General features: G+C 46.2%; 1 protein-coding gene across 1 annotated transcript in view; it reads left to right on the forward strand.

Annotated features, from left to right (window-relative positions):
* Window positions 1-3,595: 3,595 nt before the first annotated feature.
* Window positions 3,596-23,842, forward strand: part of bcl9l (bcl9 like) — a 111,763-nt gene continuing 91,516 nt past the window's right edge. The window contains 1 exon segment of the mRNA XM_064975395.1: window positions 3,596-3,965. The gene's annotated coding sequence lies outside the window, so the exon portion shown is untranslated.

A 23,842-nucleotide genomic window follows, 5' to 3' on the forward strand; every position in this document is an offset into this window, starting at 1 on the left:
CTTTTTCCTCCAAACATAACGATGGTCATTAATGGCCAAACAGTTCTATTTTTGTTTCATCAGACCAGAGGACATTTCTCCAAAAAGTACGGTCTTTGTCCCCATGTGCAGTTGCAACCCGTAGTCTGGCTTTTTTATGGAGGTTTTGGAGCAGTTGGCTTCTTCCTTGCTGAGCGGCCTTTCAGGTTATGTTGATATAGGACTCGTTTTACTGTGGATATAGATACTTTTGTACCTGTTTCCTCCAGCATCTTCACAAGGTCCTTTGCTGTTGTTCTGGGATTGATTTGCACTTTTCGCACCAAAGTACGTTCATCTCTAGGAGACAGAATGCATCTCCTTCCTGAGCAGTATGACGGCTGCGTGGTCCCATGGTGTTTATACTTGTGTACTATTGTTTGTACAGATGAAGGTGGTACCTTCAGGCATTTGGAAATTGCTCACAAGGATGAACAAGACTTGTGGGGGTCTAATTTTTTACTGAGGTCTTGGCTGATTTCTTTTGATTTTCCCATGATGTCAAGCAAAGAGACACTGAGTTTGAAGGTAGGCCTTGAAATACATCCACAGGTACACCTCCAATTGACTCAATGATGTCAATTAGCCTATCAGAAGCTTCTAAAGCCATGACATCGTTTTCTGGAATTTTGCAAGCTGTTTAAAGGCACAGTCAACTTAGTGTATGTAAACTTCTGACCCACTGGAATTGTGATACAGTGAATTATAAGTGAAATAATCTGTCTGTAAACAATTGTTGGAAAAATTACTTGTGTCATGCACAAAGTAGATGTCCTAACCGACTTGCCAAAACTATACTCATTCAACAATACATTTGTGGAGTGGTTGAAAACGAGTTTTAATGATTCCAACCTAGGTATATGTAGTATGTAAACTTCCGAATGCAACTATAAGTTTTCAGACCCTTTACTCATTACTTCGTTAGCAGCGATTAGAGCCTTGACTCTTATTGGGTATGACACTACAAGCTTGGCACACCTGTATTTGGGGAGTTTCTCCCATTCTTCTCTGCAGATCCTCTCAAGCTCTGTCAGGTTGGATGGGGAGCGTCGCTGCACAGCTATTTTCAGGTCTCTTCAGAGATGTTCAATCGGGTTCATGTCTGGTCTCTGGCAGGGACACTCAAAGACATTCAGAGATTTGTGCGAAGCCACTCCTGCCTTGTCTTGGCAGTGTGCCCCAGTCTGAGGTCCTGAGCGCTCTGGAGTAGGTTTTCGTCAAGGATCTCTCTGTACTTTGCTCCGTTCATCTTTCCCTCGATCCTGACTAGTCTCCCAGTCCCTACCACTGAAAAACATCCCCACAGCATGATGCTTCCACCACCAGGCTTCACAGTAGGGATGGTGCCAGGTTTCCTCCAAATGTGACGCTTAGCATTCAGGCCAAATAGTTCAATATTGTTCTCATCAGACCAGAGAATCCAGTTTTTCATGGTCTGAGAGACCCTCAGGTGCCTTTTGGAAAACTCCAAGCAGGCTGTCATGTGCCTTTTACTCAGGAGGGGCGGGCCACTCTACCATAAAGGCCTAATTGGTGGAATGCTGCAGAGATGGTTGTCCTTCTGGAAGGTTCTCCCATCTCCACAGAGGAAATCTGGACTGGAGTTCTATCAGAGTGACCATCAGGTTCTTAGTCACCTCCCTGACCAAGATCCTTCTCTCCCGATTGGTCAGTTTGGCTGTGCTGCCAACTCTAGGAAGAATCTTGGTGGTTCCAAACTTGTTCCATTTAAGAATGATGGATGCCATTGTGTTCTTAGGGAACTTCAATGCTGCAGACACTTTGTGGTACCCTTCCCCATATCTGTGCCTTGTCTCAATCCTGTATCGGAGCTCTACGGATAATTCCTTCGACCTGATGGCTTGGATTTTGCTCTGACATGCACTGTCAACTATTGGACCTTATATAGACAGGTGTGCCTTTCCAAATCATGTCCAATCAATTGACTTTACCACAGGTGGACTCCAATTAAGTTGTAGATACATCTCAAGGATGTTAAACGGAAACAGGATGCACCTGAGCTCAATTTCGAGTTTCATAGCAAAGAGAAAGTCAAGGGGTCTGAATACTTTCTGAATCAGGGTTCGGATCCTATGTATTCAGCTTTATGGGTTCTGATCCTATGTATTCAGCTTTATGGGTTCTGATCCTATGTATTCAGCTTTAAGGGTTCTGATCCTATGTATTCAGCTTTATGGGTTCTGATCCTATGTATTCAACTTTATGGGTTCTGATCCTATGTATTCAGCTTTAAGGGTTCTGATCCTATGTATTCAGCTTTATGGGTTCTGATCCTATGTATTCAGCTTTAAGGGTTCTGATCCTATGTATTCAGCTTTATGGGTTCTGATCCTATGTATTCAGCTTTATGGGTTCTGATCCTATGTATTCAGCTTTATGGGTTCTGATCCTATGTATTCAGCTTTATGGTATCTGATCCTATGTATTCAACTTTAAGGGTATCTAATTCTATAGCGTTAGGGTTATTATGTATTGTATACCACAAGAGGGAGTCCTCTGTCCTCACCTGGGAAATGAGGTTATAGATACTACTTAACTCTGTGCCATTATGGGTCACCCTGACTCAAAGGGTATACCAGTTGCCCCCCACGTGAAGCTGATGAAGGGGAGGACGACTCATAATAATGGCCGGAACGAAGCGAATGGAATGGCATCAAACATGTGGAACCCAGGTGTTTGATGCATTTGATGCCATTCCACACTACTCCGCTCCGGGCTTTTTCACGAGCCCTTCCTCCACCAATGAAGAAGCCACCAACCTCCTGTGGTTGCACCACATTGTACTACTAACATGGCACTATTCATTTAGGTGGGAAGATGCTGTTATTTACATTACATTTAAGTCATTTGGCAGACGCTCTTATCCAGAGCGACTTACAAATTGGTGAATTCACCTTCTGACATCCAGTGGAACAGCCACTTTACAATAGTGCATCTAAATCATTTAAGGGGGGGTGAGAAGGATTGCTTTATCCTATCCTAGGTATTCCTTGAAGAGGTGGGGTTTCAGGTGTCTCCGGAAGGTGGTGATTGACTCCGCTGTCCTGGCGTCGTGAGGGAGTTTGTTCCATCATTGGGGGGCCAGAGCAGCGAACAGTTTTGACTGGGCTGAGCGGGAACGTTATGTCATTCAACAAGCCACTGACTCTTATTTCTCATCTAAAGTAATGTACTGTACATTTGCCAGATAGCATCAACATAAACATCAACACACAAACAGTAAAACTAGTACAACAACAATATAATCAACAAAACAATAGCAAATATAATGTGTAGTTATAACAATCTTATTACTATATAATTATGATTATGAATATAATTATTATACTGTTATGAGACTATTATGCTATATGACATTCAATTGTAAAGAAAAATATTTTGAGTAACCTAAAATGACCTGTGCTTCCTATTACTGAGTATCCTACGTAGTAATAATTAGAAATACCAATAACAATACAACAAAAAAAAAAGAAAGATTTCAAGGTGTGTTTGAGTGTCTCGATCAGTTTAATTGAGGTATATCAGCTTTATACGGATGTCTGTGCTGAGTGGCCACACCAGTCAGTCAGTGGCTGGTAATGTGTGTGTGAATGCTATGGACACAAATGCAACGTCCTGCCTTTCCACAGCGCCGATACCGGAGTCATGATCTGCCGTCTGTTCGAGAGGACGCGTCCTCCGTTTTGAACCCTAAAGTCTAAACGTGAAAACCTCGTATGGTTTTATCACCGTTGTCGAGAAAAAAAACACCCTGAAATTGCACCAGAACCGACTACGGTATTTTAAACCCGGGAGGAACCTTGCGCAGTGCTAAAACAATAAGAAAAGAAGGAGCAAAGCGGTTGCAGCCTCTTCGGTGGGGAAATGTCGGTTTGGCCGTCACTCCTGACACCACATCGGCCTCTTCAGATACCAACGAAAATGGGGTAAGAAAAGCGACATCTTCCTCTTGAACGATGTCATGGCATTACTACCTAGCAGTCATTATAGGGAACATTTTGTTAACCCTCGACATGATCTATACCAAAGCAATAACACACGCCAAAACCAAATTAAACGAGCAAGCTAGTTACGAGCCAGTTCCAATAAATGGGATGAACGTGTAGATGGATGTGTGTTTTGTCACCATCGCACCGAGACCCACGGTAACGTTAGCTTGCTACATGCTAACTGGCTAACTATAGCACAGCACGACGCAGCTTGCTACATGCTAACTGGCTAACTATAGCACAGCACAACGCAGCTTGCTACATGCTAACTGGCTAACTATAGCACAGCACGACGCAGCTTGCTACATGCTAACTGGCTAACTATAGCACAGCACAACGCAGCTTGCTACATGCTAACTGGCTAACTATAGCACCCCACAACGCAGCTTGCTACATGCTAACTGGCTAACTATAGCACCCCACAACGCAGCTTGCTACATGCTAACTATAGCACAGCTTGCTACAAGCTAACTATAGCACAGCGCAGTGACTGTGTTAATAACATTCAGGTTGAACTCAGGCCCAGCAATAATATATTAACTCTAGCCAGACAAAGTTAACTATATAACGATTAATGTTTATGTACGCTTGTGGATCCATTAACCGGACAACGTTAGTTAGCTAACGTTACATTCCTAGACAGATGTACGACTTTTTAACAAGACTGAAAACTATTAAAGCTAGCTAACAGTTAGGCTACTCAGTTAGCTACAATGTCTGAGGACCGTCAAATAGCAGTCGGTGGACACGCTAATATTTCTTGGCGAGCTGGTTTAGCCTGATACAAATACTCTGCGTGATTATCAAACGAGCAGTACACTTTAAAGTCTTTAACGTATGAATGACCTAACGTTAGGTACATAACTAATTTATGTATTTCGGGGCAAATATATTTATACAGCTAACTTGCCCTAACGTGACTATCAGCTGTGAAAAGTAGCTAACTGCAGTTTGGCCAGGTCCATAACATGCCTACACCAGGGTATACTTTGCCCTCTCAGCCTGGCTACATTTAACTTCAGTGACTGTATGTAGTCAACTTGGAGAAGGTGTCACAAGCGCCCCGAATACAACAGGTGTAGTAGACCTCACAGTGAAATGCTGAATACAACAGGTGTAGTAGACCTCACAGTGAAATGCTGAATACAACAGGTGTAGTAGACCTCACAGTGAAATGCTGAATACAACAGGTGTAGTAGACCTCACAGTGAAATGCTGAATACAACAGGTGTAGTAGACCTCACAGTGAAATGCTGAATACAACAGGTGTAGTAGACCTGACAGTGAAATGCTGAATACAACAGGTGTAGTAGACCTCACAGTGAAATGCTGAATACAACAGGTGTAGTAGACCTGACAGTGAAATGCTGAATACAACAGGTGTAGTAGACCTTACTGTGAAATGCTGAATACAACAGGTGTAGTAGACCTTACTGTGAAATGCTGAATACAACAGGTGTAGTAGACCTTACAGTGAAATGCTGAATACAACGGGTGTAGTAGACCTTACAGTGAAATGCTGAATACAACAGGTGTAGTAGACCTTACTGTGAAATGCTGAATACAACGGGTGTAGTAGACCTTACAGTGAAATGCTGAATACAACGGGTGTAGTAGACCTTACAGTGAAATGCTGAATACAACGGGTGTAGGTAGACCTTACAGTGAAATGCTGAATACAACGGGTGTAGTAGACCTCACAGTGAAATGCTGAATACATCGGGTGTAGTAGACCTCACAGTGAAATGCTGAATACAACAGGTGTAGTAGACCTTACAGTGAAATGCTGAATACAACAGGTGTAGTAGACCTCACAGTGAAATGCTGAATACAACAAGTGTAGTAGACCTTACAGTGAAATGCTGAATACAACAGGTGTAGTAGAACTCACAGTGAAATGCTGAATACAACAGGTGTAATAGACCTTACAGTGAAATGCTGAATACAACAGGTGTAGTAGACCTCACAGTGAAATGCTGAATACAACGGGTGTAGGTAGACCTTACAGTGAAATGCTGAATACAACGGGTGTAGGTAGACCTTACAGTGAAATGCTGAATACAACAGGTGTAGTAGACCTTACAGTGAAATGCTGAATACAACAGGTGTAGTAGACCTTACAGTGAAATGCTGAATACAACAGGTGTAGGTAGACCTTACACTGAAATGCTGAATACAACAGGTGTAGGTAGACCTCACAGTGAAATGCTGAATACAACAGGTGTAGTTGACCTCACAGTGAAATGCTGAATACAACAGGTGTAGGTAGACCTCACAGTGAAATGCTGAATACAACAGGTGTAGTAGACCTGAATACAACAGGTGTAGTAGACCTCACAGTGAAATGCTGAATACAACAGGTGTAGTAGACCTCACAGTGAAATGCTGAATACAACAGGTGTAGTAGACCTCACAGTGAAATGCTGAATACAACAGGTGTAGGTAGACCTCACAGTGAAATGCTGAATACAACGGGTGTAGTAGACCTTACAGTGAAATGCTGAATACAACAGGTGTAGGTAGACCTTACACTGAAATGCTGAATACAACAGGTGTAGGTAGACCTTACAGTGAAATGCTGAATACAACAGGTGTAGTTGACCTCACAGTGAAATGCTGAATACAACAGGTGTAGTAGACCTTACAGTGAAATGTTGAATACAACAGGTGTAGTAGACCTCACAGTGAAATGCTGAATACAACAGGTGTAGTAGACCTCACAGTGAAATACTGAATACAACAGGTGTAGTAGACCTCACAGTGAAATGCTGAATACAACAGGTATAGTAGACCTCACAGTGAAATGCTGAATACAACAGGTGTAGTAGACCTCACAGTGAAATGCTGAATACAACAGGTGTAGGTAGGGGGGGTCTATGTAAATAGTCTGGGTTGCCATTTGATGAATTGTTCAGCAGTCTGATGGTTTGGGGGTAGAAGCTGTTCAGCAGTCTGATGGTTTGGGGGTAGAAGCTGTTCAGGGGTCTTATGGTTTGGGGGTAGAAGCTGTTCAGGGGTCTTATGGTTTGGGGGTAGAAGCTGTTCAGGGGTCTTATGGTTTGGGGGTAGAAGCTGTTCAGGGGTCTTATGGTTTGGGGGTAGAAGCTGTTCAGGGGTCTTATGGTTTGGGGGTAGAAGCTGTTCAGGGGTCTTATGGTTTGGGGGTAGAAGCTGTTCAGGGGTCTTATGGTTTGGGGGTAGAAGCTGTTCAGGGGTCTTATGGTTTGGGGGTGGAAGCTGTTCAGCAGTCTTATGGTTTGGGGGTAGAAGCTGTTCAGCAGTCTGATGGCTTGGGGGTAGAAGCTGTTCAGCAGTCTGATGGCTTGGGGGTAGAAGCTGTTCAGCAGTCTGATGGTTTGGGGGTAGAAGCTGTTCAGCAGTCTGATGGTTTGGGGGTAGAAGCTGTTCAGCAGTCTGATGGTTTGGGGGTAGAAGCTGTTCAGCAGTCTGATGGTTTGGGGGTAGAAGCTGTTCAGCAGTCTGATGGTCCTTGAATTGGTGCTCCGTGCTGGTAGCAGAGAGAACAGTCTATCACTTGGGTGACTGGGGTCTTTGACAATTTTTGGGGGGCCTTCCTCAGACACTGCCTGGTATAGAGGTCCTGGATGGCAGGAAGCTTGGCCCCAGTGATGTACCGGGCCGTACTCACTACCCTCTATATAGGTCCTGGATGGCAGGAAGCTTGGCCCCAGTGATGTACCGGGCCATACTCACTACCCTCTATAGAGGTCCTGGATGGCAGGAAGCTTAGCCCCAGTGATGTACCGGGCCGTACTCACTACCCTCTATAGAGGTCCTGGATGGCAGGAAGCTTGGCCCCAGTGATGTACCGGGCCGTACTCACTACCCTCTATAGAGGTCCTGGATGGCAGGAAGCTTAGCCCCAGTGATGTACTGGGCCGTACGCACTACCCTCTATAGAGGTCCTGGATGGCAGGAAGCTTAGCCCCAGTGATGTACTGGGCCGTACTCACTACCCTCTATAGAGGTCCTGGATGGCAGGAAGCTTGGCCCCAGTGATGTACCGGGCCGTACTCACTACCCTCTATAGAGGTCCTGGATGGCAGGAAGCTTGGCCCCAGTGATGTACCGGGCCGTACTCACTACCCTCTATAGAGGTCCTGGATGGCAGGAAGCTTGGCCCCAGTGATGTACTGGGCCGTACTCACTACCCTCTATAGAGGTCCTGGATGGCAGGAAGCTTGGCCCCAGTGATGTACCGGGCCGTACTCACTACCCTCTATAGAGGTCCTGGATGGCAGGAAGCTTGGCCCCAGTGATGTACTGGGCCGTACTCACTACCCTCTATAGAGGTCCTGGATGGCAGGAAGCTTGGCCCCAGTGATGTACCGGGCCGTACTCACTACCCTCTATAGAGGTCCTGGATGGCAGGAAGCTTGGCCCCAGTGATGTACCGGGCCGTACTCACTACCCTCTATAGAGGTCCTGGATGGCAGGAAGCTTGGCCCCAGTGATGTACCGGGCCGTACTCACTACCCTCTATAGAGGTCCTGGATGGCAGGAAGCTTGGCCCCAGTGATGTACCGGGCCATACTCACTACCCTCTATATAGGTCCTGGATGGCAGGAAGCTTGGCCCCAGTGATGTACTGGGCCGTATGTACTACAAGCAGTTACCAGGCGATGACGCAACCGGTCACGATGGTGCCGTTGTAGACCCTCTGAGGATCTGAGGACCCAAATCTTTTCAGTCTCACGAGGGGGAAAAAGTCTTGTCGTGTCCTCTTCACGAATGATTTGGTGTGTTCATGCAAGAAGTGACTGACTGAGGTCTTGAAGATATATCTACTAGATGGTGAACAATGCATTGACCAAACTCCTCCACAATGTTTCCCCCAACTTTGCTACCAAATGTATTTATAAAGCCCTTGTTACATCAGCTGATATCTCAAAGTGCTGTACAGAAACCCAGCCTAAAACCCCAAACAGCAAGCAAGGCAGGTGTAGAAGCACGGTGGCTCGGAAAAACTCCCTAGAAAGGCCAAAACCTAGGAAGAAACCTAGAGAGGAACCAGGCTATGAGGGGTGGCCAGTCCTCTTCTGGCTGTGTGGGGTGGAGATTATAACAAAACATGGCCAAGATGTTCAAATGTTCGTAGATGACCAGCATGGTCACACTTCCTTTCTTTCATTATGGCCTCAGTGATATGCATGCGTCTTACCAACCAGATTACCAGTCACAAATGTTATGTCACATGCTTCGTAAACAACAGGTGTAGACTAATGCTTAATTACAGGTCATTTTCCAACAATGCAAATTTAAAGATAATGATTAAAAATAGTGACACAAGGAATACACAGTGAATAAACCGGCACTGTAAATATCAACTAACTAGTGTTGACTAGCATGGCTAATACAGGTGTAATGTTAACTACTAACTAGTGTTGACTAGCATGGCTAATACAGGTGTAATGTTAACTACTAACTAGTGTTGACGGGCGTGGCTAATACAGGTGTAATGTTAACTACTAACTAGTGTTGACTGGCGTGGCTAATACAGGTGTAATGTTAACTACTAACTAGTGTTGACTGGCGTGGCTAATACAGGTGTAATGTTAACTACTAACTAGTGTTGACTAGCATGGCTAATACAGGTGTAATGTTAACTACTAACTAGTGTTGACTAGCGTGGCTAATACAGGTGTAATGTTAACTACTAACTAGTGTTGACTGGCGTGGCTAATACAGGTGTAATGTTAACTACTAACTAGTGTTGACTGGCGTGGCTAATACAGGTGTAATGTTAACTACTAACTAGTGTTGACTGGCGTGGCTAATACAGGTGTAATGTTAACTACTAACTAGTGTTGACTAGCATGGCTAATACAGGTGTAATGTTAACTACTAACTAGTGTTGACTAGCGTGGCTAATACAGGTGTAATGTTAACTACTAACTAGTGTTGACTAGCGTGGCTAATACAGGTGTAATGTTAACTACTAACTAGTGTTGACTGGCGTGGCTAATACAGGTGTAATGTTAACTACTAACTAGTGTTGACGGGCGTGGCTAATACAGGTGTAATGTTAACTACTAACTAGTGTTGACTAGCGTGGCTAATACAGGTGTAATGTTAACTACTAACTAGTGTTGACTGGCGTGGCTAATACAGGTGTAATGTTAACTACTAACTAGTGTTGACTAGCGTGGCTAATACAGGTGTAATGTTAACTACTAACTAGTGTTGACTAGCGTGGCTAATACAGGTGTAATGTTAACTACTAACTAGTGTTGACTGGCGTGGCTAATACAGGTGTAATGTTAACTACTAACTAGTGTTGACTAGCGTGGCTAATACAGGTGTAATGTTAACTACTAACTAGTGTTGACTGGCGTGGCTAATACAGGTGTAATGTTAACTACTAACTAGTGTTGACTAGCGTGGCTAATACAGGTGTAATGTTAACTACTCACTAGTGTTGACTAGCGTGGCTAATACAGGTGTAATGTTAACTACTAACTAGTGTTGCATGGCGTGGCTAATACAGGTGTAATGTTAACTACTAACTAGTGTTGACTGGCGTGGCTAATACAGGTGTAATGTTAACTACTAACTAGTGTTGACTGGCGTGGCTAATACAGGTGTAATGTTAACTACTAACTAGTGTTGACTAGCGTGGCTAATACAGGTGTAATGTTAACTACTCACTAGTGTTGACTAGCGTGGCTAATACAGGTGTAATGTTAACTACTAACTAGTGTTGCATGGCGTGGCTAATACAGGTGTAATGTTAACTACTAACTAGTGTTGCATGGCGTGGCTAATACAGGTGTAATGTTAACTACTAACTAGTGTTGACTGGCGTGGCTAATACAGGTGTAATGTTAACTACTAACTAGTGTTGACTGGCGTGGCTAATACAGGTGTAATGTTAACTACTAACTAGTGTTGCATGGCGTGGCTAATACAGGTGTAATGTTAACTACTAACTAGTGTTGACTGGCGTGGCTAATACAGGTGTAATGTTAACTACTCACTAGTGTTGACTAGCGTGGCTAATACAGGTGTAATGTTAACTACTAACTAGTGTTGCATGGCGTGGCTAATACAGGTGTAATGTTAACTACTAACTAGTGTTGACTGGCGTGGCTAATACAGGTGTAATGTTAACTACTAACTAGTGTTGACTGGCGTGGCTAATACAGGTGTAATGTTAACTACTCACTAGTGTTGACTAGCGTGGCTAATACAGGTGTAATGTTAACTACTAACTAGTGTTGACTGGCATGGCTAATACAGGTGTAATGTTAACTACTAACTAGTGTTGACGGGCATGGCTAATACAGGTGTAATGTTAACTACTAACTAGTGTTGACTGGCGTGGCTAATACAGGTGTAATGTTAACTACTAACTAGTGTTGACTGGCGTGGCTAATACAGGTGTAATGTTAACTACTAACTAGTGTTGACGGGCGTGGCAAATACAGGTGTAATGTTAACTACTAACTAGTGTTGACTAGCGTGGCTAATACAGGTGTAATGTTAACTACTAACTAGTGTTGACGGGCGTGGCTAATACAGGTGTAATGTTAACTACTAACTAGTGTTGACGGGCGTGGCAAATACAGGTGTAATGTTAACTACTAACTAGTGTTGACGGGCGTGGCTAATACAGGTGTAATGTTAACTACTAACTAGTGTTGACTAGCATGGCTAATACAGGTGTAATGTTAACTACTCACTAGTGTTGACTGGCGTGGCTAATACAGGTGTAATGTTAACTACTAACTAGTGTTGACTAGCGTGGCTAATACAGGTGTAATGTTAACTACTAACTAGTATTGACTCGCATGGCTAATACAGGTGTAATGTTAACTACTAACTAGTGTTGACTGGCGTGGCTAATACAGGTGTAATGTTAACTACTAACTAGTGTTGCATGGCGTGGCTAATACAGGTGTAATGTTAACTACTAACTAGTATTGACTAGCATGGCTAATACAGATGTAATGTTAACTACTAACTAGTGTTGACTGGCGTGGCTAATACAGGTGTAATGTTAACTACTAACTAGTGTTGCATGGCGTGGCTAATACAGGTGTAATGTTAACTACTAACTAGTGTTGACGAGCATGGCTAATACAGGTGTAATGTTAACTACTAACTAGTGTTGACTGGCGTGGCTAATACAGGTGTAATGTTAACTACTAACTAGTATTGACTGGCATGGCTAATACAGGTGTAATGTTAACTACTAACTAGTGTTGACGGGCGTGGCTAATACAGTTGTAATGTTAACTACTAACTAGTGTTGACTGGCATGGCTAATACAGGTGTAATGTTAACTACTAACTAGTGTTGACGGGCGTGGCTAATACAGGTGTAATGTTAACTACTAACTAGTGTTGACTAGCATGGCTAATACAGGTGTAATGTTAACTACTAACTAGTGTTGACTGGCGTGGCTAATACAGGTGTAATGTTAACTACTAACTAGTGTTGACTGGCGTGGCTAATACAGGTGTAATGTTAACTACTAACTAGTGTTGCATGGCGTGGCTAATACAGGTGTAATGTTAACTACTAACTAGTGTTGACTGGCGTGGCTAATACAGGTGTAATGTTAACTACTAACTAGTGTTGCATGGCGTGGCTAATACAGGTGTAATGTTAACTACTAACTAGTGTTGACTGGCGTGGCTAATACAGGTGTAATGTTAACTACTCACTAGTGTTGACTAGCGTGGCTAATACAGGTGTAATGTTAACTACTCACTAGTGTTGACTAGCGTGGCTAATACAGGTGTAATGTTAACTACTAACTAGTGTTGACTAGCGTGGCTAATACAGGTGTAATGTTAACTACTAACTAGTGTTGACTAGCATGGCTAATACAGGTGTAATGTTAACTACTAACTAGTGTTGACTGGCGTGGCTAATACAGGTGTAATGTTAACTACTAACTAGTGTTGACGGGCGTGGCTAATACAGGTGTAATGTTAACTACTAACTAGTGTTGACTGGCGTGGCTAATACAGGTGTAATATTGTAGTAACATCGTTACTATGTAGTAATAACAAAGTAGTGCTCAGCACTACAGTAAATGTGGTGTGATTTGGGACACATCATATGTGGCTAGTCAATTGCATTTGTGTGTGTGTGTGTGTGTGTGTGTGTGTGTGTGTGTGTGTGTCCCAGTCTTTGTTGTGAACACTGACCCGGTCAGTTTTGTCCATTTTAAGCCTAAACAAGGAGACGTGGTTAAGGATGGTGTGATAGCAGGCGAGTGCTTCCGTCACTCGGTCTGTGCACTGCGATATCCTAGACCTATATTTAGCCGGACATAGTCTGTAACCTGATCTGAATTGTCTTTGAGGGCTATAGAGCAGGCAAAGCAGACCCATCACACCTTTTGTCATTTTAAAAATAGCCTCGCTAACCCACGTCGTGTCGAACTGAGTTGTCCTCTTGAGGATCCCTATCTAATCAATCGAATTCAATCAAATGTATTTTATAAAGCCCTTTTGTTGGTGTGTGCTAGTTGTCACAAAGTGCTTTACAGATACCTGGCCTGAACCATAAAGAGCAAGCAATGCAGAGGCACAGTGGATAGGAACCAATCATTAGGCATAAAACACACAGATAATCTGACTGATACTTATCACAGTAGGAGGACGTTCCTTCTCTTGCTAGAACAAAACCCCGTACCTGCTGCGTACCGACGAGCCTGCGGTTTCTACTTGCTCCTCAGTGGCGGACAACTTGACTTAGAGCCAATCGGAGAGCACGAACCTCCACGTGGGGGAGCCGACAGGAGTGACAACAAAAAGGAACAAATATTTTGTTCAGGCTATTGAATTACACACTAACGTTAACTAGCTAGCTATAAAAATCTGGCTAAGGGCTGACACTGGCAGTATGGGATTATGGAGAGTAAATTTAATTTAAAAGAAATTGTATTCTTGCTAGCAGGCCATCTGGCATGTAGCAACATGGGCATTCTACAACAATAGCAGCATTAGCGCAGCTAGCAAGTTAGCAAACATTGGATACCTACAGAGCAAAATCCACAGGGACTAGCATTGCCAAACCAGTCTTACGAATGCAACGCTACTACCACCTTCTAGTTCGGGGTATTTTCAACTACACTGACGGCTTCAACATCTGTGCGGTGTCAACAGAAAAGAGAGACTCTGTTGAGAGGTGCTCAGTACTCTTGGTAAGTAAACGTTTGACAATCCTACTGATGTGTGGAACCCATTAGATGGAACCTACAGAGAAACCAGGCGTGGCCAGTCCACTGTAAAGGGAACAGGATTAGATTAGACAGAAGGAGCCGACAGAGAAACCAGGCGTGGCCAGTCCACTGTAAAGGGAACAGGATTAGATTAGACAGAAGGAGCCTACAGAGAAACCAGGCGTGGCCAGTCCACTGTAAAGGGAACAGGATTAGATTAGGCAGAAGGAGCCTACAGAGAAACCAGGCGTGGCCAGTCCACTGTGAAGGGAAGACAGAAGGAGCCGACAGAGAAACCAGGCGTGGCCAGTCCACTGTGAAGGGAACAGGATTAGATTAGACAGAAGGAGCCTACAGAGAAACCAGGCGTGGCCAGTCCACTGTAAAGGGAACAGGATTAGATTAGGCAGAAGGAGCCTACAGAGAAACCAGGCGTGGCCAGTCCACTGTGAAGGGAAGACAGAAGGAGCCGACAGAGAAACCAGGCGTGGCCAGTCCACTGTGAAGGGAACAGGATTAGATTAGACAGAAGGAGTCTACAGAGAAACCAGGCGTGGCCAGTCCACTGTAAAGGGAACAGGATTAGATTAGACAGAAGGAGTCTACAGAGAAACCAGGCGTGGCCAGTCCACTGTGAAGGGAACAGGATTAGATTAGACAGAAGGAGCCTACAGAGAAACCAGGCGTGGCCAGTCCACTGTGAAGGGAACAGGATTAGATTAGACAGAAGGAGCCTACAGAGAAACCAGGCGTGGCCAGTCCACTGTGAAGGGAAGACAGAAGTAACCGACCGAGAATGAGATGATTTAGATGAACAGGAGTTTTGTACTGTGCTCTACTAGTAGCATGCCGACACAGTCTCCCTCCCTCCAAGCACGGGCAGATTTGTTGTGTGTCCCAATAATATTTTTTTTCTCTCAGTGTCTAATTGTTCTCTTCTCTTGACTGACTGGTATAACAATAAGGTGGAAACCCTCCAATGCTTTTAGGTTTGTGGGAAGACCAATCCAATGCTTTTAGGTTTGTGGGAAGACCAATCCAATGCTTTTAGGTTTGTGGGAAGACCAATCCAATGCTTTTAGGTTTGTGGGAAGACCAATCCAATGCTTTTAGGTTTGTGGGAAGACCAATCCAATGCTTTTAGGTTTGTGGGAAGACCAATCCAATGCTTTTAGGTTCGTGGGAAGACCAATCCGATGCTTTTAGGTTTGTGGGAAGACCAATCCAATTCTTTTAGGTTCGTGGGAAGACCAATCCAATGCTTTTAGGTTTGTGGGAAGACCAATCCAATGCTTTTAGGATCGTGGGAAGCCCAATCCAATGCTTTTAGGTTTGTGGGAAGCCCAATCCAATGCTTTTAGGTTCGTGGGAAGACCAATCCAATGCTTTTAGGTTTGTGGGAAGACCAATCCAATGCTTTTAGGTTTGTGGGAAGACCAATCCAATGCTTTTAGGTTTGTGGGAAGACCAATCCAATGCTTTTAGGTTTGTGGGAAGACCAATCCAATGCTTTTAGGTTTGTGGGAAGACCAATCCAATGCTTTTAGGTTCGTGGGAAGACCAATCCAATGCTTTTAGGTTTGTGGGAAGACCAATTCAATGCTTTTAGGTTTGTGGGAATTAGTGAACAAGTTTACACTTCAGGAGAGATTATTGGGACGCACCTTGGTATGTTGTTGCTGACAAAGTGTTGCTTATCTGGCTAGGTGATCTGAGACTGGCGTTGGGATGAGTTACAAGCAGCACAGTCAAGGTGAAGCTATGAAAGAATAATGTGATATTGAGAAGGCAGAGGGAGAGGAGACACCACAGTACATGGTTGTAACAGCAGACTTGGATCTACAGGCAAGGCCTTCATCTGCAGTAAACTGGGTTGTTACGAACTCAGAAGGACTTGCTGTATGTAAACACATATTAGCCTATCAGGGTAGGCCTCTTTTAGTTTTACTTTAGGAGAACCTATCAGGGTAGGCCTCTCTTAGTTTTACTTTAGGAGCACCTATCAGGGTAGGCCTCTCTTAGTTTTACTTTAGGAGAACCTATCAGGGTAGGCCTCTCTTAGTTTTACTTTAGGAGCACCTATCAGGGTAGGCCTCTCTTAGTTTTACTTTAGGAGCACCTATCAGGGTAGGCCTCTTAGTTTTACTTTAGGAGCACCTATCAGGGTAGTTTTACTTTAGGAGTTAGCTTGGCCTTTTGAAGTCGAGACAAAACCACATGGTCCAATATGTGGCTCCATTCAATAATTAAAAAAACCCAGAACTAATCCTGTCAAGGTTTTACAACATCCACGATTCTGTTCACTTCCCAGAGAAACCTAGACCAGCCTGCCCTTCGCATCATTCCACACCATGGTTCTGTATAGGGTTGCAACATTTCCCAGGTTTTCCATCCTGGCAGGATGATTACACATTTTCTGCCTATTCCCTCCTGATTCTAGGAAGCTTCCAACCTGGTTATCTGGAAAACCCTTGGTCATTTGGGAAAGTTACCTGAATTTTGCAACCCTAGTTCTGTAGGTTACACACCATCCTATGCCACACCACATTCACCGTTTGTCTCCCTCTCCTGTCTTCTCCTTCTCTTCCGTCTCTTTCCCTCTCTTCTCTCTTCTGCCTCTCCTGTCTTCTCTTCCATCTCTTCTCCCTCTCCTGTCTTCTCCTTCTCTTCCCTCTCTTCTCCCTCTTCTCTCATCTACCTCTCTTCCCTCTCTTCTCTCTCTTCTACCTCTCCTCTCTTCTCTTCCCTCTCTTCTACCTCTCCTCTCTTCTACCTCTCCTCTCTTCTACCTCTTCTCTTCTCCCTCTTCTCTCATCTACCTCTTCTCTTCCCTCTCTTCTCCCTCTCCTCTCTTCTACCTCGCCTCTCTTCTACCTCTCCTCTTCTCTTCCCTCTCTTCTCCCTCTCCTCTCTTCTACCTCTCCTCTCTTCTACCTCTCCTCTCTTCTCTTCCCTCTCTTCTCCCTCTTCTCTCTTCTCCCTCTCCTGTCTTCTCCTTCTCTTCCCTCTCTTCTCCCTCTTCTCTCATCTACCTCTCTTCCCTCTCTTCTCCCTCTTCTCTCTTCTACCTCTCTTCTCTTCCCTCTTCTACCTCTCCTCTTTTCTTCCCTCTCTTCTACCTCTCCTCTCTTCCCTCTCTTCTACCTCTCCTCTCTTCTACCTCTCCTCTTCTCTTCCCTCTCTTCTCCCTCTTCTCTCTTCTACCTCTCTTCTCTTCCCTCTTCTACCTCTCCTCTCTTCTACCTCTCCTCTTTTCTTCCCTCTCTTCTACCTCTCCTCTCTTCTACCTCTCCTCTTTTCTTCCCTCTCTTCTACCTCTCCTCTCTTCCCTCTTCTCTCTCTTCTCTTCCCTCTCTTCTCCCTCTTCTCTTCCCTCTCTTCTCCCTCTTCTCTTCCCTCTCTTCTCCCTCTTCTCTTCCCTCTCTTCTCCCTCTTCTCTTCCCTCTCTTCTACCTCTCCTCTCTTCCCTCTTCTCTCTCTTCTCTTCCCTCTCTTCTTCCTCTTCTCTTCCCTCTCTTCTCCCTCTTCTCTTCCCTCTCTTCTCCCTCTTCTCTCCTCTCTTCTCTTCCCTCCTACCTCTCCTCTCTTCCCTCTCTTCTCCCTCTTCTCTTCCCTCTCTTCTACCTCTCTTCCCTCCCTCCTACCTCTCCTCTCTTCCCTCTCTTCTCCCTCTTCTCTTCCCTCTCTTCTACCTCTCCTCTCTTCCCTCTCTTCTCCCTCTTCTCTTCCCTCTCTTCTACCTCTCTTCTCTTCCCTCTCTTCTACCTCTCTTCTCTTCCCTCTCTTCTACCTCTCCTCTCTTCCCTCTCTTCTCCCTCTTCTCTTCCCTCTCTTCTCCCTCTTCTCTTCCCTCTCTTCTCCCTCTTCTCTTCTCCCTCTTCTCTTCCCTCTCTTCTACCTCTCCTCTCTTCCCTCTCTTCTCTCTTCTCTTCCCTCTCTTCTCTCTTCTCTTCCCTCTCTTCTCCCTCTTCTCTTCCCTCTCTTCTCCCTCTCCTGTCTTCTCCTTCTCTTCCCTCTCCCTCTCCTCTCTTCTTCTCACTCCTCCTTTTTGGCTTTTGCTAATATGAATGCTGTTTAATTCTTACTCACAGAAGGGCCTCTTTCCCTCTCTCTTTTCCCCACTTCTTCTATTTAGAACGGTCTCCCTACTGTCTGTACTGTGGCTGCTGTTTGTTATTTTTCCTTATTGCTCTAGTCTAGTTGGCTCTGTTCCCAGACTGTGTCTACAACCCAAGACCCTCCCAGCAAACTGAACCCAGAGAGTCTCTTCTCTTCCTGGTCCCGAGAGGAGGGAAAACCTGGGGGAGAGAGAGACAGAAAGGGAGGGTGAGAAAGAGACATCCTAAACCGACTCATGAAGTCTTTTTCCCTTTCTGTCCCTCTCTTTCCCTCTTTCTTTTCCCCCTCTGTCCCCCTCTGTCCCGCTCTCTCTCTGCCCACCTCTCTGTCCCCGCTCTCTGTCGCTCTCTCTTTCCCCCCTCTGTCCACCTCTCTGTCCCGCTCTCTCTCTGTCCACCTCTCTGTCCCTCTGTCACCGCTCTCTCTGTCGCTCTCTCTTTTCCCCCTCTGTCCACCTCTCTGTCCCTCTCTGTCCCACTCTCTCTCTGTCGCTCTCTCAGTCCCTCTGTCCCCCCTCTCTCTGTCGCTCTCTCTGTCCCTCTGTCCCCCCTCTCTCTGTCGCTCTCTCTGTCGCTCTCTCTGTCCCTCTCTGTCCCGCTCTCTCTCTGTCCACCTCTCTGTCCCTCTGTCCCCCCTCTCTCTGTCGCTCTCTCTTTTCCCCCTCTGTCCACCTCTCTGTCCCGCTCTCTCTCTGTCGCTCTCTCAGTCCCTCTGTCCCCCTCTCTCTGTCGCTCTCTCTGTCCCCCTCTCTCTGTCGCTCTCTCTGTCGCTCTCTGTCCCTCTCTGTCCCGCTCTCTCTCTGTCCACCTCTCTGTCCACCTGTCCCCCTCTCTCTGTCGCTCTCTCTTTTCCCCCTCTGTCCACCTCTCTGTCCCTCTCTGTCCCGCTCTCTCTCTGTCGCTCTCTCAGTCCCTCTGTCCCCCCTCTCTCTGTCGCTCTCTCTGTCCCTCTGTCCCCCCTCTCTCTGTCGCTCTCTCTGTCCCTCTCTGTCCCGCTCTCTCTCTGTCCACCTCTCTGTCCACCTGTCCCCCCTCTCTCTGTCGCTCTCTCTTTTCCCCCCTCTGTCCACCTCTCTGTCCCTCTCTGTCCCGCTCTCTCTCTGTCGCTCTCTCAGTCCCTCTGTCCCCCCTCTCTCTGTCGCTCTCTCTGTCCCTCTGTCCCCCCTCTCTCTGTCGCTCTCTCTGTCCCTCTCTGTCCCGCTCTCTCTCTGTCCACCTCTCTGTCTCTCTGTCCCCCCTCTCTCTGTCGCTCTCGTATTCTGTTAGTCGGTGCCATAAACCCAAGAAGTAGCTGTAATAGTAACTGTAGTAACTGTACCCCCCACACGCACACATAGAATAGCCAGCCCAATAGAGGAAGTTGCCAGCCATGATCCCCTGGGCCGAGGTTAAGAATATTTTGCCAAACCAGCGCTATTTTGGTGTCTTCTGGTACATTCTAATGCCTTGATATCATCTGAAATACGCTGCTATTGAGTTCACTGCCCAAATTGGAAAAATGTGTTGTGTTATATACAGTTTTAAAGAAGTTTACTCAAAATCCAGAAACTCCCAAGTGATGCCATACATTTAAAGTAGTTTGGTGGATTTGGCCCTCCTCACTCTCTGTAGTGCTGTACTGAAATGGGTCCCGTGACTCGTGACGTTGCTGGGTGCCTCTGCTCCGTTGTCAGTGAATTCACGATTCAGAAATCGGTTGAAATGTGGACAAATGAGTGCTTTTATTGAAAATATGGCCGACCGAGGAAATGTGGACTTTTCCACCTAAAACATCAGAGAGGATTTTCTATCATTGATTTAATGTAGCTGCCTGCCACAGCAGTGGAGCTGGGTAAGACCTGCGGATGTGCTCCCTTCGATTATCAATTAAAAACAGATATTTCACCTTTATTTAACCAGGTAGACCAGATCACCTTTATTTAACCAGGTAGACCAGATCACCTTTATTTAACCAGGTAGACCAGATCACCTTTATTTAACCAGGTAGACCAGATCACCTGTATTTAACCAGGTAGATGCCAGATCACCTTTATTTAACCAGGTAGATGCCAGATCACCTTTATTTAACCAGGTAGACCAGATCACCTGTATTTAACCAGGTAGATGCCAGATCACCTTTATTTAACCAGGTAGACCCCAGATCACCTTTATTTAACCGGGTAGACCAGTTGAGAACAAGTTCTCATTTACAACTGCGACCTGGCCAAGATAAAGCAAAGCAGTGCGACACAAACAACAACACAGAGTTACACATGGAGTAAACATACAGTCAATAACACAATAGAGAAAGTCTATATACAGTGTGTGCAAATGAGGTAAGATAAGGGAGGTGAGACAATAAATAGGCCATGGTGGTGAAATGATTGCAGTATGTTAAATTAAACACAGTTGGTAGATGTGCAGAAGATCATTGTGCAAGTAGAGATACTGGGGTACAGATGGGCTGTGTACGGATGGGCTGTGTACAGGGAGAGAACCTACTACATAGAAATGTCATATTGAGCTTGATGTCACAGATGTAATTTATTTGGGGGGGGTGAAGGACCTTGTATGAAAGTTGAAAGAGTTAGGCATATCGCAGGTAAAGTCAATTAAGTATAAAAATAATTGTCAGCAAGAGCAAAGCTGTTGTTCGGTCCCTGGCTACGTTTTATACAGGAAACCAAAGGAAGAAGGCACTGGTTTCCTCATTTAAAGATATGCAGAAGTTGGTTAGTAGCAATTAGAAATGGTAAGGGGACGATGTGAATAGTCCTGCAGCCAGCCTTGCATCGCTGCGTGTGTCTCGACAGCACTTCAGCATCATACACACAAAGAAGATGATCAGAAACGATGGGGACAGAAAGCCGAAGGATGCTGAGACACAGCTGTTGCTACTGGATCTAGAGCAGTGGCTAAATACGACGACGCGCGTTTGAGAAGAGTAAACGCGCGTGTAGAGGAATGGAGTCTAGCCTGGTTGGAATGTAGTCTAGCCTGGTTGGAATGTAGTCTAGCCTGGTTGGAATGGAGTCTAGTGGCCTGGTTGGAATGGAGTCTAGCGGCCTGGTTGGAATGGAGTCTAGCGGCCTGGTTGGAATGGGGTCTAGCGGCCTGTTTGGAATGGGGTCTGGCGGCCTGGTTGGAATGGAGTCTGGCGGCCTGGTTGGAATGGAGTCTGGCGGCCTGGTTGGAATGGAGTCTGGCGGCCTGGTTGGAATGGAGTCTGGCGGCCTGGTTGGAATGGAGTCTGGCGGCCTGGTTGGAATGGAGTCTGGCGGCCTGGTTGGAATGGAGTCTGGCGGCCTGGTTGGAATGGAGTCTGGCGGCCTGGTTGGAATGGAGTCTGGCGGCCTGGTTGGAATGGAGTCTGGCGGCCTGGTTGGAATGGAGTCTGGCGGCCTGGTTGGAATGGGGTCTGGCGGCCTGGTTGGAATGGGGTCTGGCGGCCTGGTTGGAATGGGGTCTGGCGGCCTGGTTGGAATGGGGTCTGGCGGCCTGGTTGGAATGGGGTCTGGCGGCCTGGTTGGAATGGGGTCTGGCGGCCTGGTTGGAATGGGGTCTGGCGGCCTGGTTGGAATGGGGTCTGGCGGCCTGGTTGGAATGGGGTCTGGCGGCCTGGTTGGAATGGGGTCTGGCGGCCTGGTTGGAATGGGGTCTGGCGGCCTGGTTGGAATGGGGTCTGGCGGCCTGGTTGGAATGGGGTCTGGCGGCCTGGTTGGAATGGGGTCTGGCGGCCTGGTTGGAATGGGGTCTGGCGGCCTGGTTGGAATGGGGTCTGGCGGCCTGGTTGGAATGGGGTCTGGCGGCCTGGTTGGAATGGGGTCGGGCGGCCTGGTTGGAATGGGGTCGGGCGGCCTGGTTGGAATGGGGTCGGGCGGCCTGGTTGGAATGGGGTCGAGCGGCCTGGTTGGAATGGGGTCTAGCGGCCTGGTTGGAATGGGGTCTAGCGGCCTGGTTGGAATGGGGTCTAGCGGCCTGGTTGGAATGGAGTCTAGGTGAAGCAAAAGGAACAATCATTCACAAGGGTGTTACATTGTGACCATTACAAATACAACTGTTTATTATGGATTCTCATGACCATTAAAATTTGACTCGTCTCCGTGTGTTTTCGGCTTGACGAGTCACTCACTTTAATAACGGCACTGCCTAGCAAGTCCTGATGGACTTATGAAAAAATAAAATACATTGTGGTTACCTGCACATCAACTCACAGGGACGATGAAGGAGCATCATGTGGGAAGAGGTGTGGCTGATTGGAAGAGGTGTGGCCGATTGGAAGGCGCGTGGCCGGTTGGAAGGCGCGTGGCCGGTTGGAAGGCGCGTGGCCGGTTGGAAGGCGCGTGGCCGGTTGGAAGGCGCGTGGCCGGTTGGAAGGCGCGTGGCCGGTTGGAAGGCGCGTGGCCGGTTGGAAGGCGCGTGGCCGGTTGGAAGACTGTCAGAGCAGCCGTGTTTCTCTGTCATCGCTGTCTTTGAGACTGACAGGCATCTGTCCTGTCGCTAGATGGCTGGAAGATTCATACTGTTCATTGTAGCGTGAGAGGGTTCGTAGTTAACTTAAGCTGAAATTAGTATGTAACCGTTCTAGTGGAAAACACTGACGGTGTTCAGACTGGGACTCTCTGCTTCCTATACTTCCTCCGTTTAAAAAATAAATAAAAAAAACATTTTTTATTTCACCTTTTATTTAACCAGGTAGGCTAGTTGAAAACAAATGAGGCCCCGTTATCTACTTCTGGATGTTAGTAATGAGGCCCCGTTATCTACTTCTGGATGTCAGTAATGAGGCCCCGTTATCTACTTCTGGATGTCGGTAATGAGGCCCCGTCATCTACTTCTGGATGTCGGTAATGAGGCCCCGTCATCTACTTCTGGATGTCGGTAATGAGGCCCCGTCATCTACTTCTGGATGTCGGTAATGAGGCCCCGTCATCTACTTCTGGATGTCGGTAATGAGGCCCCGTTATCTACTTCTGGATGTCGGTAATGAGGCCCCGTTATCTACTTCTGGATGTCGGTAATGAGGCCCCGTTATCTACTTCTGGATGTCGGTAATGAGGCCCCGTTATCTACTTCTGGATGTCGGTAATGAGGCCCCGTTATCTACTTCTGGATGTCGGTAATGAGGCCCCGTCATCTACTTCTGGATGTCGGTAATGAGGCCCCGTCATCTACTTCTGGATGTCGGTAATGAGGCCCCGTCATCTACTTCTGGATGTCGGTAATGAGGCCCCGTCATCTACTTCTGGATGTCGGTAATGAGGCCCCGTCATCTACTTCTGGATGTCGGTAATGAGGCCCCGTCATCTACTTCTGGATGTGGGTAATGAGGCCCCGTCATCTACTTCTGGATGTCGGTAATGAGGCCCCGTCATCTACTTCTGGATGTCGGTAATGAGGCCCCGTCATCTACTTCTGGATGTGGGTAATGAGGCCCCGTCATCTACTTCTGGATGTCGGTAATGAGGCCCCGTTATCTACTTCTGGATGTCGGTAATGAGGCCCCGTTATCTACTTCT

Source organism: Oncorhynchus masou, chromosome 9 (genome assembly GCF_036934945.1).
Source record: "Oncorhynchus masou masou isolate Uvic2021 chromosome 9, UVic_Omas_1.1, whole genome shotgun sequence".
Classification (NCBI taxonomy): domain Eukaryota; kingdom Metazoa; phylum Chordata; class Actinopteri; order Salmoniformes; family Salmonidae; genus Oncorhynchus; species Oncorhynchus masou.